General features: G+C 43.1%; 1 pseudogene; it reads left to right on the top strand.

The window, feature by feature from the left end:
* Positions 1–288: 288 nt before the first annotated feature.
* LOC118385793 (rac GTPase-activating protein 1-like) overlaps positions 289–8,364 on the top strand; it is an 81,176-nt pseudogene continuing 73,100 nt past the window's right edge.

Here is an 8,364-nt window from a genome sequence, read left to right as displayed (position 1 = left end):
ACCTGGAACAATGAGGACTACATCGTAACAGTGGACTACTACAGCAGAAACTTCAAACTCGACAAGCTTCACAGCACCACATCTGCAGCTGTGATACACAAGCTGAAAGCAGCCTTTGCCAGGCATGGCATTGTAGAGACTTTAATATCTGACTAGGGGCCCTGTTACACATCAAATTAGTTTGAATCCTTCACAAAAGCATGGGAGTTTACACATGTCACCACAAGCCCACATTACCCTCAAAGTAATGGCCTTGCTGAAAAATCAGTGCAGATTGCTAAATCACTCATGGACAAAGCAAAAGCAGACAAGAGAGACCCCTACCTCAGTCTCCTTGAATACCGCAACACTCCAGTTGACAACTTCAAATCACCAGCCCAGCTGTTGATGAGCCGCAGACTTCGCCCCCTCCTTCCCAGCACCAACCAGCAGCTGCAACCTGAGGTCGTCACCTACAAGGAAATGTATGAAAAACGTGCACAGAGACAACAACAACAAAAGCGATACTACGACAGGTCAGCTAGACCACTGCCATCACTGATTGACGGAGAGTCAGTTAGAATCCAGGAGCATGGCCTCTGAAAGCCAGCAGTCGCCATCCAGCCAGCTGACACTGAACGTTCATATCACGTCCGCACCGCAGAAGGAGCGGTGTACCGCCGCAATCGTCATCACCTACTGAACACAAAAGAACAACACACTGATGAGATTAACTGTTCCCCTGAAAGAGAACGTGATGGACTAAACACACACACAGCACAACATACACCGTACTTACCTGCAACACCACAAGAATTGTTGACTGACACAGAAGCATGCTCAGCATCATATCGCACAAGGTCAGGAAGAGAGGTCAAGCCCAGAGCTGTCCTAGGCCTGTGAAATGTCAAAGGGTGTAGGCGGATCGCTGCCCTAAAAGAGTTGCAGACTGTAAACTTGTTATTGAAAGTTCACTTGAAATGCTTTGGTATTGTATTTGTTTAAAATGTTAAGATGTTATTTCTACAGTGAAAGCTGAGAATCCCTTGCTTGAAAAGTAACAGTATGTTGGATCATTGTTTCAGAGTCTATGTTGATTCAGTTGGTGTAGTAAGCAATATAAATGGTTACTTACCTTGAGTTCAAACTACAGAGCATGTATTCAAAAGAAACGCTTAGAATATGGAAACATTTATTTTTGGTTTTAAAAGAAGGGGGATTTAATATTCATATGTGTAAACATACTGAATTGTAATTGGATGCATTTTACCACCATATCATACTGTGCTATGATTGGTTAAGACCACCCAAATGGTTTGATCATGGGCAGTTTGATCCTGGTTGGCAATACCTGAACATGCCAGTTATAGCTAGCTAATAAAGAGCTACGTTAAGAAATATCCTGTAGTACTGCATTTTATTATTTTGTACAAAGTGTGCAAAACAAGACAGGAAGTGATTCATTTTATTGCTATTTCTGACTTTCGTGACTGATCTACTTGGCTGCTAACTGTTTGTAATGTTTTGTGTGCTGAGCGCTGTCCTCAGATAATCCCATGGTTTGCTTTGGCCGTAAAGCCTTTTTGAAATCTGACACGGCGGATGGATTAACAATAAGTTAAGCTTTATTTTGCGCTCTGCAATTTCACCGGAAGTTGTCGAGGCGTCCCACTGATCCATAAGAAGTTTTTAATCAACTGTTATGCTGCAGCTGCTGAGGCAGGACTGTTGATAATTAAAACATGTAGCTTGCTACATATACTCACTCATCTCAAGATATGCATGTTTGAATACCGCAATCTCCATGGGCAGACCGGAAAACAGGCGCAACCGAGCAGCCGATAGTACTTGTAAAGAAAGATGGATTTTTCTGCAATTTGGAATCGTTGGGCCGGCTGCCTGAGTGGTTTTTTCCGGGGAACGCCTAAGTACAAATACATTTTCTGGATGGATAAACACAAACTTAAAAGACTGAAACCAGATAAAGTATTTAGAAAAGATAGCGGACCTATATCATTTCAAATAATATAATCCTTGGGAACTAACAATCACCAAAATAAAAGCAAGTCAGTCAGGGAAAATTGTAAATGACAAAAAACAATGAATTTAGCAGTATTGATTTTCAGTGTTGTAGTACTCGAGTCTGGTCTCCAGACGACATATTGAGTGTCACGTTCTTGCCTTGGTGTTGGACAGCAAGGACTCGTAATTTCATAATTATCAGCTTCCATTCAGTCAGCACATAAAACTGTTTTGCCAGGCCAAATATTATTGAAACATTAATATTAAGGATGCACGATATATCCGAGAACATATCGGAATCGGCTGATATTAGCTAAAAATGCCAACATTGGTATCGGTCCGATGTCTAATTTAATGCCGATGTGCAAAACCGATGTCAAAGCTTACATGCATACCTATATGACGTAGGTATATGACGTAATGACGCCACGTACAATTTTGCGCTACACTTGCAACACAGCATTCATAACAATAGCACACAATGTCTGCTGTGTGGATCGAGCAGTCAACAAGACAAGCAGTCACTGGAAATAATAACAACATTTCAGCAAGACAACTCAAATAGGAAATCCATGAAACGCCAAGATAATGGGATTTATTGCCCTGGACAATCAACCATTCTCTATCGTGGGTGATGTTGGCTTTCGCGACTGGTCGAGCACCGGTACACACTACCAAGTGCGCTATTTTTACAGATGTTGCCCTAACGAAGTTACACAGTAATAGCGTCACTGCTATAAGCTTCACGATATACTACAGAATGCCGTTTGGGCTTTGCATGTCAAAAAAAAGTTACCCGTCAAATAACTATTTGACAATAACACCATTTGATGCGTTAAATAAGGTTTTAATTTAACATGTCAAATAACACAGTTCTATTAGAAAATCTGATCATGTTAAACAAGGTTGGAATGTGAAGCAATGAAATGGGGTATCAGTTTACTCGGTGACACCCACAGAACACAAATGTGAAGAGTTTACGCAAATATTAGCGTTGTAGCTCTCATCACGGGACTGTGACCATGTGACATCACCTCCCCAGTCAGCCTATTGTGTGTATTGACATTCATGTTGCATGGTACAGCTTTACCTATGGATTGGGGATCAATGAAATGGGGTATCAGTTTACACAATACCCAAGATATTTTTCCCAACGTCCTCCTCAGAGTTATCAGATTCCAAAACATCCATGCAGTATTGTTTTTCCTAGGTGATAGTGTTCAATACACATAGGTTGACAATAAATGTGTCTCAATTCACAGTTGTTTCAGAATCCCACAATAAAAGCTACAGCGCTAATGTTCTCTGGGTGTCACTGAGACTGATACCCCCATGTCATTGATCCACAATCCAAAGGTAAGACTGTACAGTCGTGGCCAAAAGGTTTGAGAACGACACAAATATTAATTTTCACAAAGTTTGCTGCTTCAGTGTCTTTAGATATTTTTTTCAGATTTTTACTATGGAATACCGAAGTACACTGCTCAAAAAAATAAAGGGAACACCTAAACAACACATTGTAACTCCAAGTCAATCACACTTCTGTGAAATCAAACTGTCCACTTAGGAAGCAACACTGATTGACAATACATTTCACATGCTGTTGTGCAAATGGAATAGACAACAGGTGGAAATTATAGGCAATTAGCAAGACACCCCCAATAAAGGAGTGGTTCTGCAGGTGGTGACCACAGACCACTTCTCAGTTCCTATGCTTCCTGGCTGATGTTTTGGTCACTTGCTGGCGGTGCTTTCACTCTAGTGGTAGCATGAGACGGAGTCTATAACCCACACAAGTGGCTCAGGTAGTGCAGCTCATCCAGGATGGCACATCAATGCGAGCTGTGGCAAGAAGGTTTGCTGTGTCTGTCAGCATTGTGTCCAGAGCATGGAGGCACTACCAGGAGACAGGCCAGTACATCAGGAGACATGGAGGAGGCCGTAGGAGGGAAACAACCCAGCAGGAGGACCGCTACCTCCGCTACCTGCAAAATGACCTCCAGCAGGCCACAAATGTGGATGTGTCTGCTCAAACGGTCAGAAACAGACTCCATGAGGGTGGTATGAGGGCCCGACGTCCACAGGTGGGGGTTGTGCTTACAGCCCAACACCGTGCAGGACGTTTGGCATTTGCCAGAGAACACCAAGATTGGCAAATTCGCCACTGGCGCCCTGTGCTCTTCACAGATGGAGAACGTTCTGCTGCCTGCAACATTCTCCAGCATGACTGGTTTGGCGGTGGGTCAGTCATGGTGTGGGGTGTCATTTCTTTGGGGGGCCATCCTCAAAAAGTCACTGCACTGTGCGTGCAGATGCACTCACACCTGCCTGCTGCCATTCCTGAGCAAGCTCTGTACTGGTGGTGGCCCAATCCCGCAGCTGAATCAACTTTAGGAGACAGTCCTGGCGCTTGCTGGACTTTCTTGGGCGCCCTGAAGCCTTCTTCACAACAATTGAACCGTTCTCCTTGGAGTTCTTGATGATCCGATAAATGGTTGATTTAGGTTCAATCTTACTGGCAGCAATATCCTTGCCTGTGAAGCCCTTTTTGTGCAAAGCAATGATGACGGCACATGTTTCCTTGCAGGTAACCATGGTTGACAGAGGAAGAACAATGATTCTAAGCACCACCCTCCTTTTGAAGCTTCCAGTCTGTTATTCAAACTCAATCAGCATGACAGAGTGATCTCCAGCCTTGTCAACACTCACACCTGTGTTAACGAGAAAATCACTGACATGTCAGCTGGTCCTTTTGTGGCAGGGCTGAAATGCAGTGGAAATGTTTTTGGGGGATTCAGTTCATTTGCATAGCAAAAAGAGACTTTGCAATTAATAGCAATTCATCTCATCACTCTTCATAACATTCTGGGGTATATGCAAATTGCCATCATTCAAACTGAAGCAGCAGACTTTGAAAATTCATATTTGTGTCATTCTCAACTTTTGGCCACCACTGTACACTAAGGCATTTTGGCCAAATAGATGGATGCAGTTCAATGCATTATTAATATAATTCACCAATACATTTCTTGATAGGCCAAATAATATTGCTATCGGGTTGTAAATCAAAGTTGGCCTGGTATATTGTTTTCCGCCTCCATTTGGGATGTACTGTTTCAGTTTCAATGACTCAATAACAAACAAATGTAACTAAGGCTAGGAATGTCAATACAATAAAACTCACAGGGGCAATGATTACAAGTCAGTCATAGTGTGGCTAATAGGCTAGCGTATCTGTTTATGTAGCAAGCTAAAAACATGGAGCCTAACATTAGCTAGATAACCAGATAGCTAGCTGCTAGGAGGATGCCATGTCATGGCATTGGAGAAGTGGGTGAGTGACTGACCTTTTCCACTGATATCATTTTTTGGTGGCAATACACATGTTCATGTTGTTGTACATAACTGCATAACTAACATTTATAGTTGTTTGATAAATAGGACTGTAAAGTTCCAAAATGTAAGGGGACTCCCATGGTGTTTACATATTTGCAGAAATCCATTCAGGTGTATTTTGTGACTTTGGCGAATGCGTTCTAATGATCTAAAGTCGCGTTGTTGCTACTGCATGTAAACACACAGTCCAGTTCAAAGTCAAATCCAATTTTATTGGTCGCATACACATATTTTGCAGATGATATTGCGGGTATAGCGAAATGCTTGTGTTCCTAGCTCCAACAGTGCAGAAGTATCTAACAATTCACAACAATTCTAAAAGTAAAAGAATGGAATTAAGTGGTTGATGTCGATTATCTATCTGGTGCTGTAAGTGTCCTGGAGGGCAGGCAGTGTGCCCCACTCTCTGAAGAGCCCTCCGGTTGTGGGAGGTGCAGTTGCCGTACAGGATGCTTTCAATTTGTGAGGGTCTTAGAGGCCAAGCCAAAAAATGTCCAGCCTCCTGAGGTTGAAGAGGCGCTATTGCACCTTTTTCACCACAAAGTCTGTGTGGGTGGACCATTTCATATTGTCAGTGATGTGTACTCTGAGGAACTTGAAAATTTTCACCTTCTCCACTACAGCTCCTTTGTTTTGTTGACGTTGAGGGAGAGGTTATTTTTTTCTGGCACCACTCCAATAGGGCCCTCACCTCATCACTGTAGGCTGACTCGTCATTATTGGTAAATCAGGTCTACTACTGTGGTCTACAAACTTGATGACTGAGTTGGCGGGGTGAACTGGGAGTACAGGAAGGGGCTAAGCACGCACCCTTGTGGGGCCCATGTGTTGAGGATCAGCGTAGTGGAGGTGTTGTTTCCCACCTTCACCACCTGGGGGCAGCCATAAGGAAGTCCAGGACCCAGTTGCAGAGGGCGGGGTTCAGACCCAGGGCCCCGAGCTTGTTGATGAGCTTGAAGGGTACTATGGTGTTGAAGGTTGAGCTATAGTCAATGAACAGGATTCTTAAATAGGTATTCATCTTGTCCAGATGGGAAAGGGCAGTGTGCAGTGTACAGTGTGATGAAGATTGCATCGCCTATGGACCTATTGGGGTGGTATGCAAATTGCAGTGGGTCTACTGTGACAGATAAGGTGGAGGTCATATGATCCTTAACTAGTCTCTCAAAGCACTTCATGATGACAGAAGTGAATGCTGAAGTGAATAGTCGTTCAGTTACCTTTGCTTTGTTGGGTACAGAAACAATGGTGGATATCTTGAAGTAAGTGGGTACAGCAGATTGGAACAGGGAGAGATTTAATATGTCTGTAAACACTCCAGCGAGCTGGTCTGAGCATGCGTTGAGGACGCGGCTAAGGATGCCGTCTATGCCGGCAGCCTTGCGAGGGTTAACACGCTTAAATGTCTTACTCCCATTGGCCACAGACAACGAGAGCCCACAGTCCTTGGGAATGGGCCTCATCCACTTTGTCTCTGTACTGACATTTTGCCTGTTTGATTGCCTTACAGAGGGAATAACTACACTGTTTGTATTTGACCATACTCCCAGTGACCATGGTTAAATGCTATCGTTAAATGCGGTGGTTTGCGCTTTCAGATTTGCACAAATTCTGCCATCTTTCCACGGTTTCTTGTTTGGCTAGGTTTTAATAGTCACAGTGGCAACAACATCCCCTATACACTTCCTGATGAACTCAGTCACCGTGTCCATGTATACGTCAATGTTATTCTCAGAGGCGACCCGGAACATATCCCAGTCCGCGTGATCGAAACAAACTTGAAGCATGGATTCCGATTGGTCAGACCAGCGTTGAATAGACCTTAGCACGGGTACTTCCTTTTTGACTTTCTGCCTATAGGAAAGGAGGAACAAAATGGAGTCATGATCTGATTTGCAGAAGGGGGGGTCTTGTAGGCATTTCAAAAGGGGGAGTTGCAATGATCAAGTGTTTTACCAGGGCGAGTACTACAGTCAAATTTGTTTATAGAACTTCGGTAGCGTTTCCCTCAAATTTGCTTTGTTAAAAATCCCCAGCTACAATAAATGCGTCCTCAGTATATGTGGATTTCAGATTGCATAAAGTTCTGTGTAGTTCCTTGAGGGCTGCCGTGGTATCGGCTTAGGGGGGAATATACACGGCTGTGACTATAACCGAGGATAGTTATTCTGGGAGGTATTACGGTCAGCATTTGATTGTGAGGTATTGTAGGTCCGGTGAACAAAAAAATACTTGAGTTTCTGTACATTAACACAATCTGTACGTTAACACAATCACACCATGAGTAATTAATCATGAAACATACACCACCGCTCTTCTTCCGTTCTTTATGCCTGTCTGCAAGATGTATTGAGAACCCGGGTGGCTGTATGGACGGGGACAGTATATCCCGAGAAACAAAAATGTTTCACACACAACTTATTTTCAAATGAGATGACTAACAGCAAGCTCACTACAATTCCACTCACCAGATGATGATCATTTGAAAGTTAACTTCTTGAAGGTTATTGTTGAAAAGGGAGAAGCTAACAAATTAGCAACACCCTATTTGATAACACCTGCTGCAGCCGCTGTAAACTAGCCTAAAACAAAAGCGAGCTAGCTAGATTTACATTTACATTTAAGTCATTTAGCAGACGCTCTTATCCAGAGCGACTTACAAATTGGATCATGGGAAAACTATTGCTCGCGATTGCGCAGTGACCTGTTGGCCTTCAAGGCAGAAGTTTCCATACATTTTTGTAAAAACGGTCCCACCCATTAAGTCAAAATGTGATTGGTTGATTCCACGGTCACTTCAAAATGTTGCCCTAATACAGTTGAATGGCAGGTGCCTTTATCTAGCTTCTGATAGCCAATGGCTGACATAGATAGCTAGATTTATCTTCCCAGACATGAGCAAAGAAAGATCATGAGTGGATCTTTTTTTCTCGTCAGTGTTAATCCTGAAGAGATTAAATCAGAACA

This window comes from Oncorhynchus keta, chromosome 7 (genome assembly GCF_023373465.1).
Source record: "Oncorhynchus keta strain PuntledgeMale-10-30-2019 chromosome 7, Oket_V2, whole genome shotgun sequence".
Taxonomy (NCBI): domain Eukaryota; kingdom Metazoa; phylum Chordata; class Actinopteri; order Salmoniformes; family Salmonidae; genus Oncorhynchus; species Oncorhynchus keta.
The sequence above is the reverse complement of the archived record's forward strand: the minus strand, read 5'-3'. Positions and strand labels throughout refer to the sequence as shown.